At 45.2% G+C, this 26,123-nt stretch overlaps 3 long non-coding RNA genes across 4 annotated transcripts in view; 2 read left to right on the forward strand and 1 right to left on the reverse strand.

Moving 5' to 3' along the window:
* Window positions 1–616: 616 nt before the first annotated feature.
* The window catches only part of LOC134481799 (uncharacterized), a 35,180-nt gene continuing 9,673 nt past the window's right edge, over window positions 617–26,123 (reverse strand). Inside the window, exons 2-5 of the long non-coding RNA XR_015637178.1 lie at window positions 21,752–21,862; window positions 4,965–5,080; window positions 4,091–4,357; window positions 617–869 (exon numbers count right to left, since the gene is read on the reverse strand). This is a non-coding gene — a long non-coding RNA (uncharacterized LOC134481799). The remainder of the gene's footprint in view (window positions 870–4,090; window positions 4,358–4,964; window positions 5,081–21,751; window positions 21,863–26,123) is intronic.
* LOC102547136 (uncharacterized) lies at window positions 4,118–9,067 on the forward strand. 2 transcript variants are annotated; one of them, XR_015637180.1, is made up of 2 exons: window positions 4,118–4,290; window positions 6,201–9,067. It is a non-coding gene; the product is annotated as an uncharacterized LOC102547136 (long non-coding RNA). The 2 variants fall into 2 exon arrangements; XR_015637179.1 differs by having other exon boundaries at window positions 4,237–4,390.
* On the forward strand, window positions 18,948–23,941 carry LOC134481798 (uncharacterized). The gene is made up of 2 exons (XR_015637181.1): window positions 18,948–19,048; window positions 23,714–23,941. It is a non-coding gene; the product is annotated as an uncharacterized LOC134481798 (long non-coding RNA).

Raw genomic sequence — 26,123 nt, forward strand, 5'->3', positions numbered from 1 at the left:
TAAACAGAGTGTATGAGGCCAACCTGGGCTATAATAATAATATATAATAATGAGACCCTGTCTCAAATTAAAGTGGGGGGGGAGAAGGAGTAGAGGAGGAGGAGGAGGAGCAGGAGGAGGAGGAGGAGCAGGAGGGGGGGAAGGCGAAAACTCAGTGCAGAGAAAACCTTAAGGAATAACGCATATAGGTAGGTTGCAGATGGGTAAACCCACTATATTGACAGTCACCACAGCTCTTTTCATATTGCTTCTAAGGGTGAGAGCAGTGACATGGGCTCATCCAGGCAGGATGGTTTTTTAATAGAACTCTAGCCACAGAGGAACTCTGTCATGTGGGTGTGAGAAAGTTTGTGGGAAGAAATGAGAGGAAGTCTGTTGTCTAGCTCTTCCCTGGATTCCCAGGATCTGCAGCTTGGGAGGCAGGAATGGAAATCCTAGTTGCTGCTGACCCCCTCTGTGTGGCTGCTGTTTTTTAGCAGCTTGATCTGGACAGAGTGATAGGCCAGAATCCTGCAGGGGACGACGTCAGTCCATGGCTAGGAACGCTGAGTAAGGGAAGAAGAAGAGTACATTGCATGTTTTAGGTAAAACTCCTCGACATTCAATTATGACACCATTTACAGCATCTTTCTTTATCAGGATCGAGTGCTGTGTACCAAGATTTGGAAAACAAAGCAGGCAACAGATCTCTTTGGGGATGCCTTCCCTCCAAAAGACAGTCAAAGAAATAAAATATCCATCCTTTTCGGATTCGTCAAAGTCCGAGCATCATAAAGCACCATGTACAGCATCTGCGTGCCCATGCTCGTGCCGTACCCATGCTTCCCTCTGCTCTGCTGTCTGTTAGCTGTATCCTCTTCGCTCTCATCCTGTAACACAGGAATGATTTTCATTAAGTGAAATGGCATTCACACACAGTTAGCTACAAGACAGAACATGGGGACAGCTTACCAGCACGGAGGCTCAAAGGCCCTGCCGACCTATGCTAGGTGTTGTATCTAAATCAGAGTCAGAACTGCCCTTAAGAATTGAAGATTGTCACTTTTTATGTCCCTTTCCTTTCTTCTCGTGACGGTTGAGATAATTTTTTTCTGTGTCAAGATGACAGCCACTTGCTGTGTGATCCTCCATGGCTCTACAGCGTCCCCACACTCTCCTTCACACTCCTACATTGTGGAAGCTGAATGCATCTGTCATTTGATCGATGCACCACAATCCCTCAAGAGGTTAATAAGTATCCTCTCCATGAAGTAAGTACCCTTCCCTTTTAAGCATAATGGAATGTTATAATTTGACTCTCAAGAACCACTCAGAGTGGAAGGAATGATTAGACAGGCCCATGCATAAACATTGCCCATTCCTTCCAGGGCAGCTTGACTATAAATACACAAGATGTGCCTTAGAGCCAACAGGAAATCACCTAATGATTCCCACTTCCAGGCTCTCAAGAGCCCTTCTCCTAGAAAGCAAGGTTAATGTGTCAGTTTCTCTACCATCTTTTCTAATAACAGACAGAGGCTGGTATCCCCAGAAAGAAAAAAAGTCTAGTAACACAAAGTAACCCAGGTAGAAATCTCTTTTGCCTTCCCAACTCTTTCCCCGCCATCTATAGGATTCTATAGGCTTGAGCCATGGAATGCAGCAAGTGCTAAGAATCCTAGCTCACCAGAAGGACAAGCTGCTTAGAAATTGGGTCACACTGTAGGGCTCTCTGCCAGACTCTTGCACAGTAATAGGGACATCATGGCCAGAAGTATCTTTGAACACAAAGAACGTTGACAGATAATGTAGATGATGTCGTTCTGCTGGAAAATGCTCAACAGCTATATCCCTTGTATGTGGAGTCATTGGGAGTAAAAATTTCCTGACAAAAATAAAGGGGCTCAGCAGAATGCTTTCAATGTCTGCCTTTATAAAACAGATTGCTTCTGTATTCGTGCTGCTGTTATAATTTATATTTTCTGTGCTTTGAATCCCACCCTATGGAATTAAAGGTATAGGACCCCTGTTGTTTCCTTTCTCCCATCTATCATCCTAATCCTACATTGCCTCTGAGATACACATATACACATAAATAATCAAGGATGCCTGTTGGGGGGTTCTGACTCCTTTACCTCAGTCTTTCAGTCCACACACACACACACACACACACACACACAGGCACACACACACGCGCACACACACACACACAGACACACACACACAGACACACTCACACATACACACACAAACACACACACACACACTCACACATACACACACAGACACACACACAGACACACACAGACACACACACAGACACACTCATGCATACACACACGTACACACACGTACACACACATACACACACATACACACATGTACACACACATATACACATACACACAGACACACTCACACATACACACACAGACACACACACAGACACACTCACACATACACACAGACACACACAGACACACACACATACACACTCACATACACAGACACACACAGACACACACATACACACTCATGCATACACACACGTACACACAATACACACACATACACACTCATACATACACACATGTACACACATATACACAGACACACACACAGACACACACGCATACACACATATACACACACTTAAAATATGGTATTGATGTCATGATTTAACTTTCAAAGTCTGCTCAGAAGGGATGAAGATACAGGGCCAGACACCCAGTCAGGATTTCCTGTCATCAAGTAGCCTTTGCACATGTAGTTCCCTGCTCTTATCAGGGAAAAGAACCAGTTCCAAGCCCTACAGCAGGTAACAGCCTGGACCTGTTGGCCTCAGTTCAGAACCAGAACCTGCTTGTAATGGAGTTCTTAGGACAGTTTGGCAAACATGCAAGTTAGCCAGTGAATCATGGTTTTCAGATAGGAGAGAGAGAGAAAGAGAGAGAGAGAGAGAGAGCCCTTGCAAACTGACTAGGTCTGGGTTGTATGACAAGACACAGAGCATCTGCTTCTGGGCATGGAGATGCACTGTGGGCACAGGTGGGCAAACTCGATTCCCTCCTGTGCATGCCAGTGAGACTTTGAAATGACCCAGGGCTTCTTGTTATTTTTATAAAAACTGTTTGTGCCAAAGCATCTCAAGGCCTAGTTGTCTCTTAAAGATAAAGCTCTGTGGAGGACACAAAGTCCTATTCCAGGAGAAATCAATAGAAAACGTTAATCTGTCCGTGATAAACCATTGTGTGTATTGATTCCCATGGCTTTTAGGGCTCTTGGTAGCAACCGATGGAAGCTAATTGTTTACCGAGGGAAGCTAATTGTTCTGGAATCTGTATGCCCTGAAGAGCATCTCCCTGGGGGTCATCAAGCTTCCTGGTTAGTCAAGATTATGTATAGGGGGGGGGAGAGCTTCCTCTAACGTAATGGAATCCATCATTTCAACTCCTTAGCATTTATAAGACAAACAATACCAGGAATGGAACATGCAGCAGCCATCTGCTTTGCACGCAGAACTGGACAGAATGGTTCGCGTGCAGCACGCTACGTTAATCTTTTCTTTAAAATACTGCCAGAAGCGAGACTTTGAAAGTCTCGCTTTCGTGCAGACACTGGCTAACCACATGCCAGGCCACAATTCCACTGCCACAGTCCTTATGAGCAGTGCTGGTTACAAAGTTATGTTTTCAGAGACTACACACACAGAGTTTTAAGAGACTGGCATGTGATAAAAGAGGCAAGAAAACTCTAGAAGCGTCGACCAGCCGTATTCCTTAGACTGGATTTGCCCATTTGCCACATGCTCCCCCCCCTCTCAAGTCCTCTCATTCTTCAGAGTTCCTCTGTGGACTCTCCTCTGAGCCCCTGCCTTTCCTCTGTGGAACCATCTCTGAGCCCCTGCCTTTCCTCTGTGGAACCATCTCTGAGCCCCTGCCTTTCCTCTGTGGAACCATCTCTGAACCCGTACCGTTCCTCTATGGAACCATTCTGAGGCCGTGCGGTTCCTCTGTGGAACCATCTCTGAGCCTGCCCGTGCTGTAGACTTCACTGTGGTGTCCTAGCAAGTCATCTGACCTCCCGGCACACCGCAGACTTTGTGCCTTACCTATTTGGTATTTTTGACCCTGGCCAGTTATCTCTAGGCTGGACGCTTCTTTGGAGGTGTAATTGATCCGTGCCAGCAGCTCTCATCTCTCGCGATGCTCTCAGCCCACGGCGTGCAGTCGCTAGTCTCTGACGTGAGATCTCGTTACCGATCATCTCATATGCCAGTCTGACCGAAGAGCAACCAGTGCAGCAGTGCAGGTATCCGTGCACAGGGGGGTGAGGCTCCGCCAACAGTGAATGTATAGTAGGCTTAGAACTGATAGAGCTGGGAGGGAGCAGCAAGGTCAAAGCCCAGAAGGCAAGTAAGAGACAAACATACACTCCAGGCCGGATTTTATCAACTTTTCCCCCGTTGTGGATTCTCGCTCTCGCTTGCCCTCTTGCTCTCTTGCTCTCTCCCTCTCCCTTCCTCTCTCTCATTTCCTGCTTCTTTCCAATTCTTTGATCCCTTGTTCTGCCCTGCCTGTGTATCCAGTGCATCTCTTATCACTATTCTGTCTTAAGCAATCAGGAAATGAAGTCTGGGTTATACTTGGACTTCAAGGATGTCTGCTTCCCAGGAATGGCTCACAAGGGCTGCACTTACATACTTAGAGAATGTGTTTTAAACAGTACGTTTATTTAGTGTGTGGGGATATGCATCGGTCAGAGGACATCTGGCAGGAGTTGGTTCTCTCCGTCCCACCTTGTGGGTCCTGGGGATCAAATCCAGGCCTTCAGGCTTGGTAGCCAGCTCCTTCTTTACCCACTGAGCCACCTTGCTGGCCCCTAAGCTCTTAGAAAAGGGAACTGGGAAAGGATTTGGAAATTATCAAGGACTTGGGAATAAGGAGGCCTGGATATCCCAAGGAAGGAGCATCGTCCCCACTTACTCAGACAATAGCTGGATCCCAGTGGCATGCAGACTGGTGGTCTCTTTCCTACCCCCGTGAGGCTTTTGCTGGCCTGATGCAGAAGTGTGAAGTGGAATATGTTCTTTTAGAAATTGCTGGAAGGCAGGCGGAGAGTGAGGAAAGGCAAAGGAGGGGGGGCAAACGGACAAATCCGCCTGGGTCATGGTGGTTGTTAGCCCTGTTAACCTGAGTGACAGAAACACCCGGGAGGAGCTTCCAATGAGGGATGATCTACACCACATTGTCCTGTGGGCATGGCTGTGGAGGATTGTGGGAAGACCCAGCCGTCTGTGGCAGCACCATGCAGGAGCTCCTGAACTCTAAAACAGTGGAAAAACTCAGGCAGAGCATGAGCAAACAAGTTAGTGGGAGTGTGCACATTCCTTTTTCTCCACCCGTGAGGATGGACGTGCTGTGACCAGCCGTCCCACTCTCCTGTCGGAGTCTTCCTCACAGTGAAAACATGGAAACCATAAGATCAAGTAAGTCTTTGTCCTCAGTAAAACGTGGCCAAAGGCAACTTGGGAAGGCAAGGGTCTATTTAATCATATGACTCTCAGGTCATAGTCTGCCACTGAAGGAAGTCGTACAGGAACCCAGTGTAGGAACCAGAGGCAGGAACTGAAGCAGGGGCCATGGAAGACGGCTGTCTTGCTTCTCACAGACTGTATTGTCTATGCTCTTTTATTCCACTCAGAACCACTGGCCCAGGAACAGTACCCCCCCACCTCACCCCCTCTCCCACGGACTTGGCCCACCCACATGAACCATCAATCACAAAAGTGCACGACAGACTTGCCCCCAGGTCAATCAGATGGGGGCATTTTTCTCAATTCATTAGCTCGTGTCAAGATTACAGAATACCAACCTAGCATCAGGATACTTTATCACAGAAACAAAGCAGGACCCAGAGCTTGAGAAGGACGCGTGGCCTGCTGGTCTTGCTGTCTTTTACCTCTGCATGCTCAGTGAGGCAGATTAGACCCTTTCTTTTTGGAGCAGGTCAGTTTAGAAAAAAAGATGCAGATTCTCCACTGGGCTGTTCTAGAGACACTGCCAGTCAAGTTGCCTATCACAGAGTTTCCTCCCTCATCAAAATGTCTTTTAAAGTCTAAAGGAAATAGTGCGAGGAGCCTAAAGTAGTATAATAAATAATAAAAGTATAATAATAATAATAATAATAATAATAATAATAATGTTTTCTTCTACCATTAGATGAATATTCTGAAAATCAACAAACAATAAACGTAAGAAGGTTCTGGTCCTTGGCTTCCTGGAGGCTTGAAAACATCAGATTTCGACAGGGGAGAGCGGAGGTGGACTGACTAAGTTGTCCTTGAGAGACTCTGCCTGAAAAGCATCAATGCCTGCCGACTTAGGTATTTCCACGATGGTTATATTTGCACGCACAGACTGGTAAAGTCCGGGCAAATTGGAGCTACACCATAACTTATTTATTTTCTTCCCTGTTCAATTACGAACACATCTAAGATGGAGACGTTAATCTCTCAGCTTCTCCAGCTACATGCCTCCTGCTTGTGGGGGAAAAGGAAAGAATGAACGGGGAGAGAAGAATACTCAGTAATTACAAATATTAAGGGAATCTACATTTTCTTTTTTGGCAAATGGTAAGACTTTATTCCCAGCCAAGTCTGGTGACAATGTGATATACCCCATCAATATTTAGCTGTTAAAGTAGAGGGAAGAGATTGGAGGAATTTCAAAGATACTTGAAGCCACAGCAGTGTTCCTGGAATCTAACTCCTGGTGGCGAGCGCATCACTGAAACACATTGGCTGTCTGAGGTTTGGCATCTGTGCTAACATCTTTGTGAGGCATCACAGTCGCACCTCATGTGTCACGTGCTAGATGGCGTTTATTGATCATCGGGCCTGCAGGAATTCAACAGAGCTTGTTATTAGGGACATTTTTAGCCTATCCAATTCTTAAAAAGGAGTGTCACAGTTCTGGCACAGAAATACTAACCTGGTTTAAGAAAAGAGATTATATTTTTTTAAACTGACCAGCATCTTACCCAATAAAATAGGTTAAAATAAAAAAAAATCATGAAAGGAACATTGTAAAAGAGAAATCCAGAAAGAACGGTGAGGGACTTGGCTTGTTTAAGTGGAGAAGGAGATTCGAGCCGACTCACTCCACATAGTTATCCTCCTGTGTGTGGTTGTCTACACTGGACTGTTCCTTAAATACTTTGGTTGTCATCTCCAGACACTGGACTTCTTTAGAGACTCAAGGGGCAAGAGGCAGCACGCCCCCCCCCCCAATGAATGAGAACCTATATATCAATATCATGTCCAGTAGTTTTGGCAACAAGTAACAGAAAATTGATTCAAGCTGGCTTACACAGGGGTCAGCAAACAGCGGCTTGTAGATTGACCAGCTGTTTGCTGGAACACGTTGACATGTTCCCTTCTGGCAAAAGAAGGCGTTCCAGTGGCTATGGGATATAAATTTTCAATCAGATGGTGCCAGTTTAGAACACTTGTCCACCACTGGAGCAGGATGGTTGCCATAGAAATGCACATTTCTGACTCGTGTGGAAGCCTCTGTGATGACGGGTGGCCTGCAGCAGCAATGAGACCTGCAGATGGGGGGTTGGGGGTTTGGCTCAGTGGTAGAGCGCTTACCTAGGAAGCGCAAGGTCCTGGGTTGGGTCCCCAGCTCCGGAAAAAAAAGAACTTGATGAAAAAGAACTTGATGAGACCTGCAGATGGTCAGTCAGTGGATAACTGCTTCCCGATGACCAGACCCCAGACCCCAGGAGCCTGCAGGACTCTTCCCCATCTTTAAACATTTGTTTCCCTCTGTATCTCTGATTCACTGGGTTTTCTCTCTACCTGGTTCCTTTCACCCTCCCCCCCACACAGTGGAAAGTACAAGCACGAGCTTTTCAGACATCGTTAGTCTTCCTGATTGAACTCATGTCCCCAGTCTTATTTCCAAATTTTTAGAGATCACTTCTGATCATCCCAGTCAAGTTAGGGTCATCCCTCAATCAGAAGCGGGGTCTTCGAGGTCTAGGGAAATTCTCACTATAACCACAGGAGCAGATTTAGTCTGCAAGAGAGAGAGAGAGGCAGGCGAGCCCATGGGTATTGGCTAAACGAATTTACTTCTCTATGTCAGACACAGGCCAAATTTTTCCATTCTAAGTAATTAGTTGCATGGAAATAATTTTTCATCCGGGGAAATGCAGACACAAAAAGGGTTCATTCAGACAAGATATCACGTCTTTCATAGAAGGCTGCAAAGGTAGGAATGTGGTCTGGCATCGCTGTCCCCCAAATACAGTATTATCCTTGTCTCCATGCTCTGAGACGGCGGCAAGTTAAGTCCACAGTTCTAGGCAGCAGAAGGAAGGGACTAAGAAAAGGCAAGAGTTACACACTAACTGTCATTTAAGGAAAATTCCAGAAGTTGACATATCCGAATAGTGCAAGCCTAATCTCAAATTCTGTTCCAAATCTAGAAATAATTTAAACACTGAAATGAAACCACAACTGGAAAATCCCACATCGCGAAACATTATTTTATGCTCCGAGTTATTACAGGGACTCTACAAGCCTGCCTTAGGCACGGTGTATCTGGGGGAAAAAAGGATGAATTTCCTGTTTAGATGCCTCGCTCACAAATACAAAGCCCTGGGTTCAGTCCCTCGCACCTGTAATCCAGGAAATGGAGACAGAAGGGTCAGAAGTTCAAAGTCATCCTCAGCTATATAGTGACGTCAAGAAAAGTGAAAAGAAAAGCAAATATTCAAAACTCTAAAGGAAAAGAACCTGAAACCCTCAACACTTTTGGTCCCAAGCACTTTGAACAAGGGAAACTCCACCTGTCATTCTACCTCCTGTCCCTTCAAGAGGACGACCTCTTTCTCTTTCATGGACTTCAGTTTGCCCGTCTTAAAGAATGAATCCTCGTTTTTATTACTATAGAGCAAGAAAACATGTACTAAGGGATCAGTGGTGACCCTGCTGTGGGATCAGTAGTGACTGCGTACTGGGCTTTCATTTTCAGACTCTGCAAGACAAAACGAGCTCTTTAAAAATTTTACAATGTGAGGTTTTTGTTGTCTTTTCCTTAACTTTTCATGTACCGGTGTTTTGTTCTATCTTACGTATGTCTGCGTACCACTTGCATGGCTGGTACCCTCAGAGGCCAGAAGAGTAGACTGGATCTCCTGGAATTACAGTTACTGAGGGTTGTGAGCCTCCGTGTAGGTGCTGGGAATTGAACATGGGTCCTCCGGAAGAGCAGCCAATGCTCTTACGCTGAGCCATCTCTCCAGCCACAAAGCACTTCATTTTTACTTAGTTGATTTGCTTTGGCAAGTAATAGTTGTTTCGATTTCTAAAGTACAATGACATTCTGGTCTGGTTGTATATGGTAGAAAGAGCCCATCAAGATAACTGATTTATTGTTATAGCTGGGCGTGGGATGTCTCCCAGAGGCTCATAGTCCCTAGTTCAAGGCTTAGTCTCCAGGGCAGCAACATTTGGATGCGGGGCCTTGAGGAAGTGATTGCATTCCGAGAGCTCTGACATCAGTAGATTATCCCACTGATAGAAATTCAGCAGACAGAATCTAGTTGGAGGTAGTGAGTCCTCAGGAGCTCGTCCTGTATCTTATCCCAGTGCTCTTTGACTGGCTGTCACTAAATGGGCAGCCTTGCTCCACCACATGCTCCCTGCCACAAAGTTCGGCCTTGCCACGGGAAGCAAAGCCAAGAGCTCACACAAGGAAATCTCTGAGTAAATCCAGAACAAGTCTTTCCGCTTTTTTTTTTTTTTTGGTTCTTTTTTTTTTTTTTTTTTTTTTCCCGGAGCTGGGGACCGAACCCAGGGCCTTGCGCTTCCTAGGCAAGCGCTCTACCACTGAGCTAAATCCCCAACCCCGTCTTTCCGCTTTTCATTTTCTTGAGTATTTTTTCACGGATAAAAAAGTGAATATTGTCATCTTTCACCTCACCAACTCCTTCGATGAGGATCTTTAAAAATCTATTGACAATTTCAAAATAAGCAATTCTAACTCAGAAAGAAAAGAGGCGTTTGTCATTAAGAAATGTAAGCGAAGAGGTTAGCAAAACAACTCGTTCTCGCTCCCATGAGTACCAGTTGTTTTCTATTGCTGTGATAAAACACTATGACCACGGCAACAAGGAAGAGAAAGATTCTCGGCTTATGATTCCAGAAGGTTGAGAGTCCCCATGGTACAGCAGAGGCAGGAAGGTGAGAGCTGACATCTTGAACCACAAGTAGAGAGAGCGAGAGAGAGAGAGAGAGAGAGCGAGCGAGCGAGAGAGAGAGAGCGAGCGAGCGAGAGAGAGAGAGAGAGAGAGAGAGAGAGAGAGAGAGAGAACAGCAAATAGCGTGGGGGCTTAGGTTCTCAAAGCCCACTCCTCAGTGCCCTGCTTCCCCTAGCAAGGCCACACCTCCTAAACCTCCCCAAACATTGCTACCAACTGAGAACAAAGTGATCAATCAAACTACTGCACCCTGGAACTGAAATGGAAACACACAGTTACTGTTTTATTTATGCCGGGTGAGATATTCATTATAAAAGCAACGTTGTTTTCCTAGTGAGGAATGAGCCTCCAATGACAAGTTCATGTGATGTGGTTTTAGGAAAAATTCTGTGTAATTCTATGGGTGTCACACTATAAAAGGAGACAGATTAACATTTCTTAAGTTCTGACTCTCTGACTCTGACTAAGGCACATCAAAAGCTGGGAATCTATCGTTTGAGCCCGGAAAACCCTTTCTGCTGCTCAGCTATCACAGTGGTCCAGGGCTATTTGTTACTGAAATCACATCCTGGAACTGTAGCTACAATGAGAGCTTGTGACGACTCTATCCGATGCCTTTCAGCTGATTGCTGACTGTAGGTTTCTTGTGGACAGATGATTGATCCAACCTCTTGCTATGGAGGAATGTCTCTAGTGGTGATTTAGCTCATTTAGATGGAGAAAACAAAATGTGGATCAGGGCTCATGCCTGCAAAGAAATGGTGTAGGGAAGTTGGGCTTTTTGGTTTTTTTTTTTTTTTTAAGTGACTGAAAAGTTCCAGTGAAATGAAGTTGCACCGCTGAGCTGTGCCAGCCTTGTGAGCCAACACCCTTCCTGCAGTCAGGGAGCATAAGAGCAGTTACGTCAAATATTATCTGGCAACAAGAATAGAACATTATTCTGAGCAATAAAGTGTTATTCAAATTGGACAGAAGTGTACAGATGCAGTAACGTGGTAATTATTCTAAGAACGAGTGTCTAATTTAGAAATTACCTAACCTTTTGGTTTCTATTTCAGATGACATTTGTAATCTAAATGAGCAACCAACCTGCTTTTCTCGGGCTTTTACATCAAACTCAAAACATGATTTGCAATTTTATTTCAAGCTCAGCCTCCCCTTTATTAGCGTTCAGTCAATATCTCAAAGACTGAGATATTTTAGGCTCAGGTGATTTGCAGACAAAGAATAGAGAAGTGAAGAAATTAGTTTCATTGTTTCTCATGGTGAAGCAGCAGCCTGTCACAATTCCCCGTTCCCTCTCAAGCTGTCCCCTGAGGTCTGGGCATGGGAGGAAGGGCACGGGAGGAAGTCACAGAATGACTGATGTTTGCTCTGTGTTGGGACTGTCGCCTCTCCCCATGAACTAACAAAACAACCCACCATTGCTTATACACTGTCAGCTTTCAATCCTCTGAAATCCACTCATCATTTCATTATTTCGGAAATAAGTTTTCAGGTTCTTGTTTGTACTGAGCTCTGTGCTTAACTAGGACCAGAAAGGGCTCCCGTTCTCAGACACTTTACCATTCAGTGATACTGGTTTCCCTTTGGCTACAGGACAATCTGCAAGTATACAAGAGATGACTGAAGGAAATATGTATACATGACCAGAAAACTATTGGGTGGAATTATGGGTAACTCTTTTAAGTATTTAAATGTCCTATGATGCCATTCTATTCCTACAGCAATGCTTTTAATTAAAAAAAAATATGGCGATTGTTTAAAATACTAGTCTTATATTTTAAGTGACAGTTATTTATTCAACTAGAATCACTTTAAGGGGGAACAACTTTATTATAAATTATAAGTGATGGAGTGAGGTAGCTCATGCCTGTATCTAGCACCTAGGACGTAGAGGCAGAAGGATCCTGATTTTAAGGTCAGCCTGGGCTACGCAGAAGTCTGGTATAGACCAGTCTACTTTGAAAGATCCTGTCTCAAAGGGAAAAAAAGTGTTTCCTAAGAAATTCATATCAATTATTTTAATCATATTAAAAGACATTATATTCCTACTTGTATAACCGAGTTGTCACAGTAAAATCACAGAAGACCTCCCGGGAGGCCTGTGTGAGAATGCTGGGCATTGGGCTGGAGAGATAGCTCAGCCGTTAAAGGCTAGGCTCACAGCCAAAAATATAAGGGAATGCTGGGCATTGGCCTCCACAGGATGGAGAACCTCGAGGAGAATGACCCTTCAATGTCTGTGCCAACCCTGTAGTCATTTTTACACACCCATGAGTGTGTAATGGCCGGTATTTCCACAAAACCTTCTTGAGGGGTTTCAGAAATGCTAATCTTCGGCGCATGTAGTCTACTGTGCGGTACCGAGAAACATACTTTATGAAACAGCCCCAAGAGGGAACTGTTGATATAAACACGTGACATCTGCAACCACCAGCACCTCTGGACTAATGGCGGTCAACTGTTTCACCTAGAAACTAATGTGTTAGAATCCCGCCAGTTTTCCAGGGAAGTAGGTCATGTGAACTAACAGCTCGCTAAATGCCATGTGTGCCTCTCACAAGAGACCAATGAGCCTTCTCCTGAAAACTGAAACTCAGACCTATCCCCTAACTAATACCCTTCATATGCCTCCAGAAGAGAAACCCCCAGACAATTCCAGTATCTCAAAGGAGATTACCAAAAGCTGGGGGGGTATGGGGGGGGGAAAGGTTTATTAATCTATGAGTATCCAAACTCACACGCTCATTTCTGTGACCAGGGAGAGGTTTAGATCCCTGTTAAAGTCACCGAATTAACACAAATAGACCTCATCGAGACTTTCCTGTGCCCATCTTTCCCGCCTTAGAGGTTCTGAACTCCATTTAAATATATTAAGTGGTTTCACGCTATGTGACCAGCACCAATCTTGTTGTTTAGAATATGTAAGTGAACAAGACTAAGATCCCTGGTCCTAACAGAGGTTTTATATATAGGTGAAAGATAGAAAATAAACTATGAACACAGTAAGGAAGTCATTTCAATGTATGTGTGAAATATGGAAAATGAAATATCAGGCCAGGCTGAGAGACATTGGATGTATGGATTATAATCAGGGAAGACCATTCAGTCTTAAATAACTGGCAAAGCAGACTCCTGAGAGAGAAGTGAGGGGATGGAGCGTGCGTTCTTGTAAATAAGGAGAACATTCCAGACTAAGGGTTCCAATGAGTTTAAGGGAGTCAGAGGAAGAGGTGAGATAACTGAACGGGAGACGACAGAGCCAATCATCTGGGATGTGTCAGCCTTTGCGAACACTCATCCTCACCCTGAATGAGATGGGCACAACTGTGAGCTTTTGAGCTTACGTTTGAATTACAATTTTGAAGCATCGCGTGGCCCGAATTCTTGAGTTGGGACTACAGATTGGTAAGAATAGAAACAGGCAGACTTGTTGGGAGCCTTAGTGCAATAATCCAAGAGAGAGGTACTGCGTCTCAGGAGAAAGCAGAAATGCTGAAAATCAGTTGGATGTAAGTTGTAAAAAGATTTGGGGAAAAAAATGAGGGAAAAGAAAGAGGCATATGGGGGACCCCACACAGTCTTAGGAGGAGCAACTACCGGCTGAGATGGTGTAGGCTGTGAGTGGAACGGACTTCAAGAGAGAAGAAGGAATCCAGGTTTGCACTTAAGTTTAAGATATTCAGTCTTCAATGGTAAAGATCTGAGGGTCAAAGGAGAGTCAAAGCTGGAGACATGCCTTTGATGGCTTCTGCAGGATGGTCAAGGCCAGAGAGAAGAAGGGGTAGACTAACAAAGAGGTCTGAGGAGAAAAGCCAAGGACGGGGAGAGGGTGGGAGAGAGCGCTGTGTCCTGAAAGTCATGTGAAAAAGCCTTCTAAGGAAGGAAGAGCAGCATCTGGGCCATCTGCTACCTACAATGTGGCCTGAGAGCTTTCCAAGGACTTCCAAAAGCATAGGCCTCCAACGACTGTGGAAAGGCCAACCTCCATAGTGTGTATGGAACACTGGGAAAAAGAAACTGGAGACAGTGAATGTAGGTTCACCTTTAGGGCTACGTTACTTTAAAAAACACAACAAGAACAAAAGAAAGCTGGGACACTGTGGATAACCCCAGTTTTCTTAGGTGTTGTCTTTGTGTATTAGCGTGAAGAATTAATACTTGCCAAGTGAGTACATTACTTTTGCAAGGAGGCAAACACGCACAACGCCTAATAAATGTCTACTGAATACTGTGGAAACAGTAGAAAATTGACGTACTATTGAATTATCATAACTATGAACACTCTCTGGATAAGGTCATCTCAGAAATTACCAAATCGAGATCAACTCTGTTGTTAAAGATACTCATTTTACTCACGTAAAATGGGTGCCCTTGCCACTTCCGTCTCTCGCAAATGCTCATTTTCTAAGAAGGGATTTCAGAGTGAAGCAGAAGCCAGGAACCCATTGCCACACCCCACACCACACGTGTCCTAGAACTGATGCCTCCAGTGACAGGAGAGTAGAGAGTGGAGGGTGTGGAGAGCGGGAGGAGAGGTGGGGAACAAGAGCAACCGATTCTTAGATGCCGGGTCTAAGTCTGTGACTCATTTCTTCTGAGGCTCTGCCATCTTGCTCTAATGACTTCGAGTCCAAGCCCAAGAGTGCATTTACCTTTTTTCCATGTTTAAAGCTTTATTTATTTATTTTGCAGGGATGGGGACAGCAGCAAGGTCTTGCTACTGTGTTCTGCGCCACCTTTAAAGGTCATCCAAGACGTCACGATATGGAAGTCACAGCAAATATTTAATCTGAAAATAACTTTGAAATAAGGGTAACGTCAAAGATGACATCTGCAATCAGAGGAAGGATCTGTAAGTTAGACTATGGTTACAGCCGTTTACTGGCGTGGGTCCTTCCTCTCCTAGCTATATAAGCAATAGCAGCTGCTTATAAGAATGAGATATGAAACCATATCTAACACACTCACAGAGAATATGGCCAATGCATTTTAAATCTACTAACAACCGCTTATTTTTAGAATTGTGGCTAAATCAGAAGCTAAAAATACTGCGAGGAAAAAACTGACTGGCTCACAACTGTCCAGTCGTATTACATTGTAGCACTGATCGCCGGGACCAGCAAGGACTGTCATGACCCGGGGCAGATCACGAAGATGTGACCTCCCTCTCCCAAGTCCATGTGGGCACCGTGAAGCACATAACCATGTTTAGAAGGTGGCAACTTTCACAGGGAAGGGTCTGGAAAGGTAAAACATCGACAGTGTGCAGGATTGTGGTGACATCCGGGCATGTGTACAGGCAGCAGGGAAGTCATAGATACCAACATGTACAGATCAGCTGACCTATCAGTCGGGAAAGTTCTAGCAGTACCCATGCAATCACAACTAGATGGATACAAGGAACATGGAGCATTCTTAATAATCAAACAGATAAGAAGGAAAGTTAGAATCTTGACCATGGCTGCGAGGGTGCTGCTTAGAAAGAGTTGGCTGGCTTGGTTTTCTTTTCTCTTTCAAACAACACAAGAGCATGAAACTATGAAGAGTTGCACTGAGTTCAAACGATGCTAACTTTCCTCTGACTCTTACATCACAGCCCACAGAAACAGTCATGAAAGGAAGCAATGCATTCTGGGCTAACAGTAGCCTGAGGTTTTTCTACAACCAAGCTTCGTGCCTGAAGAGCTAGTTTTACAGCATAGATCTCTCTTGGATCAAACCAGCACCCCTGGAGGTACCCAGAGTTCCTGGACGCAGCAGCAGGGTTCCCCTAATCGCTGGTTATTCTGTTTGTTGCCAGTTTGCCATATCCCATGAGGCCCACCTTGTACGAGGAATACCATCGTACCGTTTTACATAGACCATTAAGCAACAGCCGTGATACCATTCACTTAAAAAAAGAAACATCCTTGAGGTTTATGTGATCTGGTTTGGTTTTAGTATTCAGTTTTGAAATTAAGCCAACTGTGGAGGCGTGTGTCTGTAATCCCAGTGTGTGGGAGGTACAGGCAGGAGGATCAGGAGTTCAAAGCCAGTCCTGGCTACACAGGGAGTTAGAGGAATTATATAAGACCCTGACTCAACAAACAAACAACAATGTGTTGAGCTTAATGTGTCGAGCTGGAAGGTGGGGGCTGAAATGAGAACCTTGGCAATCTCTGCTGGATGTGCCAATGTGGCTGCCAGACAGAGCTGGGCTTTGCTTGAGATTCTGGAACATTCCATCATTCCGTCTGGATACCGCATGGTACAGATCAGGCTTCTGTGAATGGGGAACAGAGGCCCCACCCAGTCCCTGATTTGATGGTTCCTTCAACTGCTGTCCCCTGCTCATCTGCAGCGTGACAGGAAGAGCAGTGACACTTGCGGGGAAAGGAGCCATTGACAATAATATGTACCATTGCCTGTGAGGGAACACATGGCATATTTGTGGCCATTTGCTTAGGAAGAATTGCAGAGGGCTAGACCTCATTTAAAGGACTCGTTTTGTTTTCTGGAAAACAGACTGAAGGCCTGATCCTGGTACTGGTTACTTGGACCCCTGAAGTCGAGTAAGCTGCTGCCAAGGTGCCCTGGCAACAGTGAAGACTAGGAAATCAGGCCCCTTAGACCATGGAAGGCCTTCCCCACTACCTCTAGGCCCTGCTTGTCCGTCCTGGGTCCAGGGCATCAGGCAGAGAGTGCTTGCCCTGTTTTTGCCACCTGAGTACGTGAAACGATAACTCGGCCAGTATATACACAGCTTAAGGGCTGGGGTGTGTTTCTTGGTGGCTTAACAAATAAGGGGCAGAGCCGGAAATGATAGCTCGAACTTGTGATTCCAGCATTCCTTAGGAGTATGAGATTCAGGAGTTAAAGGTCGTCTCTGACTACATAGCAACTTCAAGGCCAGCCTAGGCTGCCTGCTACCCTGTCTCAATAAAATAAAATAAGGCTGGGGATTGAATATAACAGTGTAGAGCGTTTGCCTAGCATGGGTAAGACCCTGGATCTCCAGAACGACAATGAAATAAAAGATTTATTCACTCCAAGTTCTACAACTAGAAATTAGACTGATATTTGAACCCTGGCCCTGGACTGACTAAGTAATGCGGGATAAGTAACCACTGGATAACTTCTCAACAATCAGAGCAAAGTGTGCAGTGGCTAAGGGGTCCTTTCTTGCAGCTTCTGCAGCCTTTGGGACTTCCCTGGACCATGTTCCTCACTTCTGGGGTGGCCTCCAGCACCTCATATGCTGGTCGCTCCTTTAACGGAACTGAAAATACTTGCAGTATTTTGCAAAGGTCACCTGTTACTAATCATCTATCCTCCTGAGGACTCAGACCACAAGAACACACACATACATGTGAGAGTGTGCACACACACACATGTACACACACACACACACACACACACACACACACACACACGCAGGAATGCATGCACAGGCATTAATCTGGCTGGTTTAAAGGCAATGAGAGGCAGGAAAGTAGACCAATTGTAGAACACAGTTTCCAGAGGATTAAGTAAACCTCAGTGCAGGGCCAGAGAAAGGCTGGGACCTGCCCCCAGGGAATCAATTCTAAGGACCTTGATAAAATGAACAAAGCTAGGGTAAGCAAGAAGGGTTAAATGGGATGTTCTCTAGGAGAACAAACTAATTAAGTGGTTGGTCTTGTATACCGTTATTCTCAGCACCTTCCCGAGACGCAGTAGAGAGGGCCCACCAGGTTCAATGACCATCAATAAAGACCACCCATACCGCTTCAAAAAATATTTTTGGTTTTGAGGCTCTGCTCCTTCTCAAGGTCTTCCCCACCACTTTGTTGGGTTTCAAAAATCTGTGAAAATGACCCAAACTTTTATACAAACTCACGGCTGAATGACTAAAAGCATGGACTTCCGACGAGCCACACACTTGGAACACTGTTTATAACCAGCTAGGGAAACGTAGCCATCAGCTACCGCCTCGCTGGCTAATTAGGTCTAACAAGGCCTACTTCTCCTGACTTTTACCAGAATCAAATGAGAAGTGAATGCAAACTCCCTGGCACCGTGCTTGTCACACTGGGGCCTTTGTGAGTGACAGCGCAGTCATTAAGTGAACCAGAAAGAGGCATCGAGGGCGTGGCATGTGCATGGGCGTGGCGTGTGCATGGGCGTGGCATGTGCAAGGGCAAGGTATGTGCTTGCCAAGTGTTCGTGATGATCTGAGTTTCATCCCTAGCAGTTTTTATTTTATTTTTAATTATTTGTACATGGGTACGTGCACATATGTGCGTGTTGTGAAGGCCAGGGGCCTCATTTGACCCGGATGCTAGAGTTTCAGCTCGGTGTGAGTAGTTGTCCTTTGCAAATGCCGGAACCGAACTCCAATCCTCTAGGAGAGCACCCGCTCTCAGCCATCTCTCCTGCTCCTAGTGGTTTAACAGAGGCATTTCTATCTATCCTAAATCAGGGGCGACAAATCTATGAAACAATCCTTTCTGCGGCTCACGAATAACAAGGTATATTCAGTGGTATCCACCCAACTCTCTCAACAAGGTTCCTGGGCCTGGCTTACAACTTCAATGCCACAGTGGCCCAGAACCAGGAGGAGGGAGGAGGCGGGTATCACTGTATTATACACACAGTCATTTTCCCTCTGTTGAAAGTTGTCTGTCCCTTTGAGGACTCTAGTTCCCAGAGAGCAGAGGCCGCTGGGAAACAGGAAGTCGTGGTGAGCCAAAGAGAAAACCCCCAGATGGAGATCAGCAGTAAATCTCTCCGGGCTACACTGTGGTCCGAAGGCGGGAAATTCTTAGAGACGGTTAGTTTGGGAAATTCCCTCAGAGACAGAATGGAGATGGAAAACTGCTTGTGAAAAGAATCTGGATGAGAAAGCCAATTAGCAGTTGCCGGGGCGAGGCGGGGCGGGGCGAGATGGGGGTGGGATGCTTCAGCGCAGCCAACCCCTTACATCTCCATCCTGCTGGTTACCCCAGGGAATTAATGCCTGGTCTCCTGGCCTCTGGCCTGAGCCTGAGCCAGATTCACTTCCTGTTAGGCACTCCCGTGACCCCCCCCGCCCACAACCACTCCAGTGGAAAGCAGTCACAGTTTGACCTGTGACTTTCCCCCATTGTCCTGCTTAGCAAGCTCATCAGGTTTTACTGGGTTCTAATCTAAATGTGACCTTGTGGTCACATTCTTAACTGCAGTTAAGCTCCAAGGGGCAGAGAGGAATCCTTCCCATAGGGAAGAGGGGAATAAAAAGAAGACTCACACGCAGATCTATGATTATGGAGGATTTAGAATGATATGTCCACAGATGAGCTGGTGCAGACATTGCAAAAATGCTTTGAGAAGGGTCCTGGCCAGAAATGCCTTTTCAACCCCCTATCTACCTCCACATGCAGCACACGTGGGTCAGGACGACTGCTGGGGCTCATAAATCATGCCCATTTGGAAACATAAACCACGCTCCTATTTGACGTTCTGTTGTATGTGGAGGATGAAAGTGGGGGAGGGGTGGGAGGTTGGGGTTGAGAGAAGTGGTTTTATAGTTTGTTTTTGCTTTGATTCTTAGAGACAGGGTCTTGCTACATATACCAGGCTGGCCTCAAACTCACTATGCAACCCAGGCTGACCTCCAAGTCTCGTCAAGCCTCCCACCTCAGGCTCCAGGGTGCTGGCATTACAACTGAACCTCACCAGATCTGGGCTTTTCTTTTTTTTCCGTGTGACTTAAATGGCTGTTTCAGCAAGATGACAAAAATGAGCTTTTGGTAGAAGAGAAATAAAAACAGACTCCCTTATGGCCATTTAAATTTATCTCACTATATACTTACGCAAATAGATCCTAAGCGTAGGAACGAATGTCTTAAAGGAGACTAGTAAGAAAGTGTGCTGTCTTGGAGCACATGTGCCCTTAACTACACCTAACCATTCTGGAATTGGTGCTGACAAATTCTATTTTCAAATAGTTTTGAGTGCCTTTAACACACCCTGGGAAGACCACTATTGTGATGTCTTCAGACTCTGTTCTATTCCTCATTCACCTTAATTTCTTTCTTTTTTTTTTTTTTTTTTTTTTTTTTGAGACAGGGTTTCTCTTTGTAGCCCTGGCTGTCCTGGAGCTGGCTCTGTAGACTAGAGCTGGCCTCTGGTCTCCAACTCAGAGATCCACGTACCTCTGCCTCCTGAGTGCTGGGATTAAAAGTATGCACCACTACTGCCTGGCTAATTTCTGAGTTTCTATTAGAATTGATTTTCCAAAAATTGAGAAGATTCTCAGATACCTAATTGTTCCTGATAGAAAAAGCTGGAAGTTTCTTGTCTGCATCTTCCTGGGGACTAGAACAGTCTTTAAATTCAGTAGATATGACCAAGAAGATTATGAAGGTCAAACTTAACGTCCCAGTCAGGCCCCTACTCCTAAACACTGTAGAAAGTCAGTATATCCTCAAGGGTTGCCATTTCTATTCCTTACCTGGAAACCTCTGAGGTCGTCAATTTTCAACTCCTAACAAGAACAGATAATATTTCTGATTTCAGGGGGACATTTTAAAATTTGTTTTCTGCAGTACTGTAGTTATGAATGTAAAATTAATTAATTAATGATGTATACCAGAGAGGGGGGAAGCCTTTGGTGAAGACACAGATGCAAAACGGATTGGGTTTAGGTAGACTCCAACATGGATCTTGGAGTAATAAACTACTAATAAAAGAAAAGCACGGGGCAACCTTGATGGGAGTAAGCCGGTTGCCTTTGCCCCGGGAAGTTTACAGTGTTTTGAACAATTGTAAACACATCAGTGTACATGGATACCGTTCCCATGGCAGCATAGCAACAGTTAGGAGTTTCTCCAAACACACCAAAAAGGAAACTAAAAATAGCTCGCCTTCAACATCAAAATATGCACATATACATATTCATCGGTGTACACAAAAATGGGTGTTATTAGAAGTTTTGCAGACACCAGCCTTTCGCAAAGCATGCCACAGTTAGCTTTAAAACAAAACCCAAACACCAAGGAGTCTCCATCCCAGCCCACTGAGGAGCTGTTGGCAAATGATGGTGGCCAGGGGGAGGAGAAGTCTGATAGGCTGCCCATGTCCCAGGGGATACAATACAATGTTTAAAAAGAAAGCAGTTAGTTCTTTTAGAAACCGAGTAGAGAGTGGGGTGTGGTGGTTCCTTCCTAAACCCCAGCCTTTGAGAAACAGTGACAGGTGGATTGTTGAGAGCTCAAGACCAGCAAGGCCTACAAAGTGAGACTTGTCTAATGTAACAAAACCAGAGTGTGGAAAGGTAGCTCGGCAGTTAAGAGTCCAGCTGCTCCTCCAGAGAACCTAAGTTCGGGTCCCAACAGCCACATCAGTTAGCTCACAACCGCCCAACACTCCAGGAGTCCCTACGGTCTCTAACTACCCTCCCACACACAAACCCACACACAGCCGCACACACACAACTAAAAAATAAATGATAAACATTTAAACTAAAAGAAGCAAAGGGAGGCCGGAGGTGTACCTTTGTTGGAGTGCTTGCCTAATGGGCACAAAGTCTTAGGCTCTAACCCCTGTACCACCAAACGCTGGATGTGGCCACACTCAAGATCACAGAGTTCCCGGCCAGCCAGACCTGTGTCAAAACAAAGCAAAACAATAGAATCAGGAAGAGACCAGGGATCAAAGAGAACAAGGTGGAGCCTGCCTAGCCGATAGGATTTGAGGCTGTCTTCCCTTCTACATTACTCTTTATTCTTTGATAACCTAAGACACGTTCAGGATGAGTTTGGGTTCTGTTTCCCACCTATCCACTACTCTCTCCCCCTCCCCTCCCCTCCTGCTAAAACCTTTCTTCCCAGCATGCCTCCCTGCCATTTCCATGTCTTTATTTATTTGAGACAGGATCTCTGCTGTCCTGGAACTTGCTATGTAGACCAGGCTGGTGTGGAACTTAGAAAGATCCACCTGCCTTGCTTCCCAGAATGCTTCCCAGTCACACACCACTGTGCCCAACTCATGTCTAATTCTGGGATCCACTGACTTAGGGTTGTCTGCACGAGCATAGACAGGGCATGACTTACTGAGATACTGGCAACTTGCCAGTGACTGTGGCAATAAAGAAAATGTCCCCTTTCCCAAAGCAACCATTAACTGCCAAGAGTCTCCCAGGAAGGGGTGGTCCTCCTGAGCTCCTGTACTGTCCGTGATGTTCAACTAGAATTGTCCAGGGAACCTCGAGTCGTAGTGTCCTTCCCTTTCCACTTTCCTGCTTCACAGCAGCACTGACTTTGAACCTAGGGCATCACACACACATCTCACACACACACACACACACACACACACACACACACACACACCACACATCACACACACACATCACACACACTCACATACACACACACACACCACACACATCACACACACACACACACACACACACACACACACACACACACACACACCACACACACACACACACACCACACACCTAGGGCAAATGCTGTACCACTGTGAGACTCCCTAGTCCTCCAGGCTTGGGACATCCAGGCCTCCAGCCATAGCTTTGGCTGCCCTGCCTAATACTTGCCTTGCTCAGGCTCCCTGTGTCTTACATTGCCTTTCGCTCCTCTCTAAAAATTGGATATAAACCCCCAATCTATGCCATGGTCTCCGTTTGCTGCAACAGTCTCTTGGTTTCTTAAATCATCCTGTCCGTTTAGTTATCCTCCCTACAGAGAGTTGTCCTTTTAAACAAAAACAATACAAAACTAAATGTTACCCCTTTCCCAATGATACAGAGTGACAGAAATAGCGATTCCAAAACAAAGACGGAATGCCAGTCTGTGTTTCCGGACCTTCACTCTTTGTGCTTTTTATTTGTACCCAAGAATTACAAGAATTTAAAAAAAAATAAAACATCACCCAATGAGAAGTATCATTACTTGGGTATGTATTTATCATCCAAAATGGAGATACTTTTGAGGATGAAATGGGGTGCTATTTATGATGTACTGGGAAAGCAGGTGTAAACCAAGACTGTCCCAGGCTGGTCCAGAGGAGCAGCCACACATTGTATAAAAGAGTAAGAGACAATGTGTGGCTTCTTTCAGTGTCTGCTTTTCTATAAAGCAGACATTTTAGTTGGGCTGTGTTTTGATGGAACTTGCTCTAAGGTGAAACAGCTGAGCACACTGCTTTTCCTACTTTTCCTTCGGGTGTCCAGTCTCCATGTTGGGTTCCAGTAACACCTCACCTGGCACTACGGCCTGAATCTCCCCCTCCTCATCTGATCTCGGCTTAGAAAGCCAAGGGGACTCAGACTCAAATGGGAAAGAGAACCACGCCTGTGAGCCGCAGAGATGATAATCCTGTCAGTCTGTAGTGGTTTGAGGAAGCACTAACGGGGGTGACAGTATGGACTCAGATAAGAAGCCTTTCATAATGTCTGTGACGGTTATTATCCTGCCTTCGTTTTCTTTGCCAGGAATGTTGGCCCCGAGGGAGAGACGCAGAACAAGGGTTGAGTGAGTTCCTCTGACAAGAATGGATGCCATTTGCTTTTTGGTGTTGTCGAGAAGAGCAGCACTCACTGGCCAGATACCAGAACTAGGGATGGGAGGATCTTCATGTTCTGCCTGGATCTGCTACAGCACAGATCATTTTCCGTGTAACGAGCCTCCATCTTGACTTAAAAGCTGTACAAAGGACTGTAGACATTGTGGTGTCCAAATGAAGCTTTCATCTGTCTTCTGTGAGGAGGGCTCTAACTCTCCTGGCCCTCAGGGAAGAGGCAGCACAGTTTGGGAGGCCAGGTCGAAGGTCTTTATGGTCTCAGACCCTAAGGCCATGCTGTTTGGGCTCCAGTCAGGTTATTCCACAGGATGTTGCCAAACTCTCTGGTCCCAGGAGTCTTCATCTTTCAACGAGAGAAAATAATAGTTGTCCCTTTCTGGAGCTGCTGGTCGGGCTGAAAGATCTTAGTATATAAAGGGGACTGTTGCTGTTGCTGTCTCTGCACATTTGGCAACAGTACTACTAGGGAAAAGTGCAAGGAATGGCAAAAGACGATGCTTCTGTGTTTCTACTCCAAATCCACCCACGTGTGTAATGCCAGCATTTAACGCCTCAGCTTTGCCACATCCTGATTTCATCTCCCTCCTCTGAATTCAGTTGTTTATTACTCTTAACACCAAAGAGACTTTGCATTTCTCCTCCTCCTCTTCCTCTCCCTCTTCCTCCTCCTCCTTCTCTTCCTCATCTTCCTCCTCCTCCTTTTCCTCTTCCTCATCTTCCTTCTCCTCCTTTTCCTCCTTCCCCTTCTCCTTCCCCTTCCCCTTCGTCTTTGTCTTCATCCTCCATTAATTTCCATCAAATGCAAGCCAGTTAGTGTCTCGGGCCACAGCCAGCCTCTGTAATACAGAGAAAGCTGAAGGATTATATTTCAAAAACGGCCTCTCTTTTTTTTTTAATGTCTAATTTAGAGACTTTAGAAAGTTCCAGAAAAGTGAATTTCTTCACAAAATTGTGAGAACCTTTAAACTTAATGAATTTCTGTTTCTAAGAGTGGGGGTGTGGGGTTGGCTTTTTATAAATATCAAATCATGTTGTTATCTTTTTATAAATATCAAATCATGTTGTTATCTACAGAGTCTGCCAGTTGGTTAAATAGAGCCAAATTCTGTTCAGTGTGATAATTACTGAATTTGACATTCACAGAGGTTCTTTTATAATTCTGGGAATAAGAAATCCACAAACTCATTAAATTACAAAATGTTTCAACCCTATTACCCTAATTCAATTACCCCATGGACTATATCACAGCAGGAAGTCTACAGGGCTGGTCCTTGTGCTTAGACTCAATAACGGGGATTACATTCATATAAAAGCTACCGCACTGTGGTTCTTAGAAATGAAATCCAGACTTAATCTGCCCAATCTAGAGTTATAGTTGATGGTTCTAAGGAAGATTCGATTACCCATGCCTCCCACAGACTCTTCCATTAGTAATCCTTCCTTGGAGTTGAAAGATGAAAGACAAAGGAAGTGGACCAACATTTCGTTAAGAGTATTTGGGAGGCCAAGAAGCCGACCCTAACAGCTATCCATTCCTTTTGAATGGTAATAGCAGTAATTGGCTTATTTAGCACCATTTACTCTTGGGCCATGCCAAGGGAGGCCTATTTATTTCCCACAAGATAACAGTTTTTAATCGAAGCTTTATTATTAAATGCAGTTAATCAGCTATAATGTCTGGATAGCACCTATATTTTTGTAGAGCCCTGAGCTGGTCAAACTCCTCCTGAGATGTCATGTGCTAATGGATGGCACCGCACCAGCCTCTTGGCTGAGTTGTTCCTGTGGCAGCAAAATGTTGGGAAACAAGAAAAGCATGTGGTCTCAAAATATCACCCCCAGAGTATTTCATAATTACAAGGGGGTGGATTTATACAACAGAGAGATCTGATGGCTACCTCCTTAACCTAACGTTCATCCTAAGATGAGAGTCCATGACTCCAGCCCATGCCCACGGCAGGTATCTCTAATAGCTCCCAGTAAGCCAGGGCGTAGTCTCAGACTCCCCAAGAGCGAATGTACTGTCCTACAGAAGAGTGTGAGAAGCTAAACATGGCGCTGTTGATGTCCAACAAAGTAAGGCACATTGTGGACACCCCTTTCTTAGTAAGGACCCTAGGGACGCCTCTCAAGTGGTGCTGAGGTTTCCACAGAGGAAATATTGAAAATACTAGTGCCTTGCAGATAAGACAATCTAGATGTTTGCCCTGAGAGTACGTGTGTGTGAGTGTGTGTGTGTGTATGGTGTGTATGGTGTGTGTGTGTGTGTGTGTGGTGTGTATATGTGTGTAGTGTGTCTATGGTGTACATGTGTATGTGGT

The sequence above is a fragment of the Rattus norvegicus genome, chromosome 14 (assembly GCF_021556685.1).
Source record: "Rattus norvegicus strain SHRSP/BbbUtx chromosome 14, alternate assembly SHRSP_T2T, whole genome shotgun sequence".
NCBI classification, from domain to species: domain Eukaryota; kingdom Metazoa; phylum Chordata; class Mammalia; order Rodentia; family Muridae; genus Rattus; species Rattus norvegicus.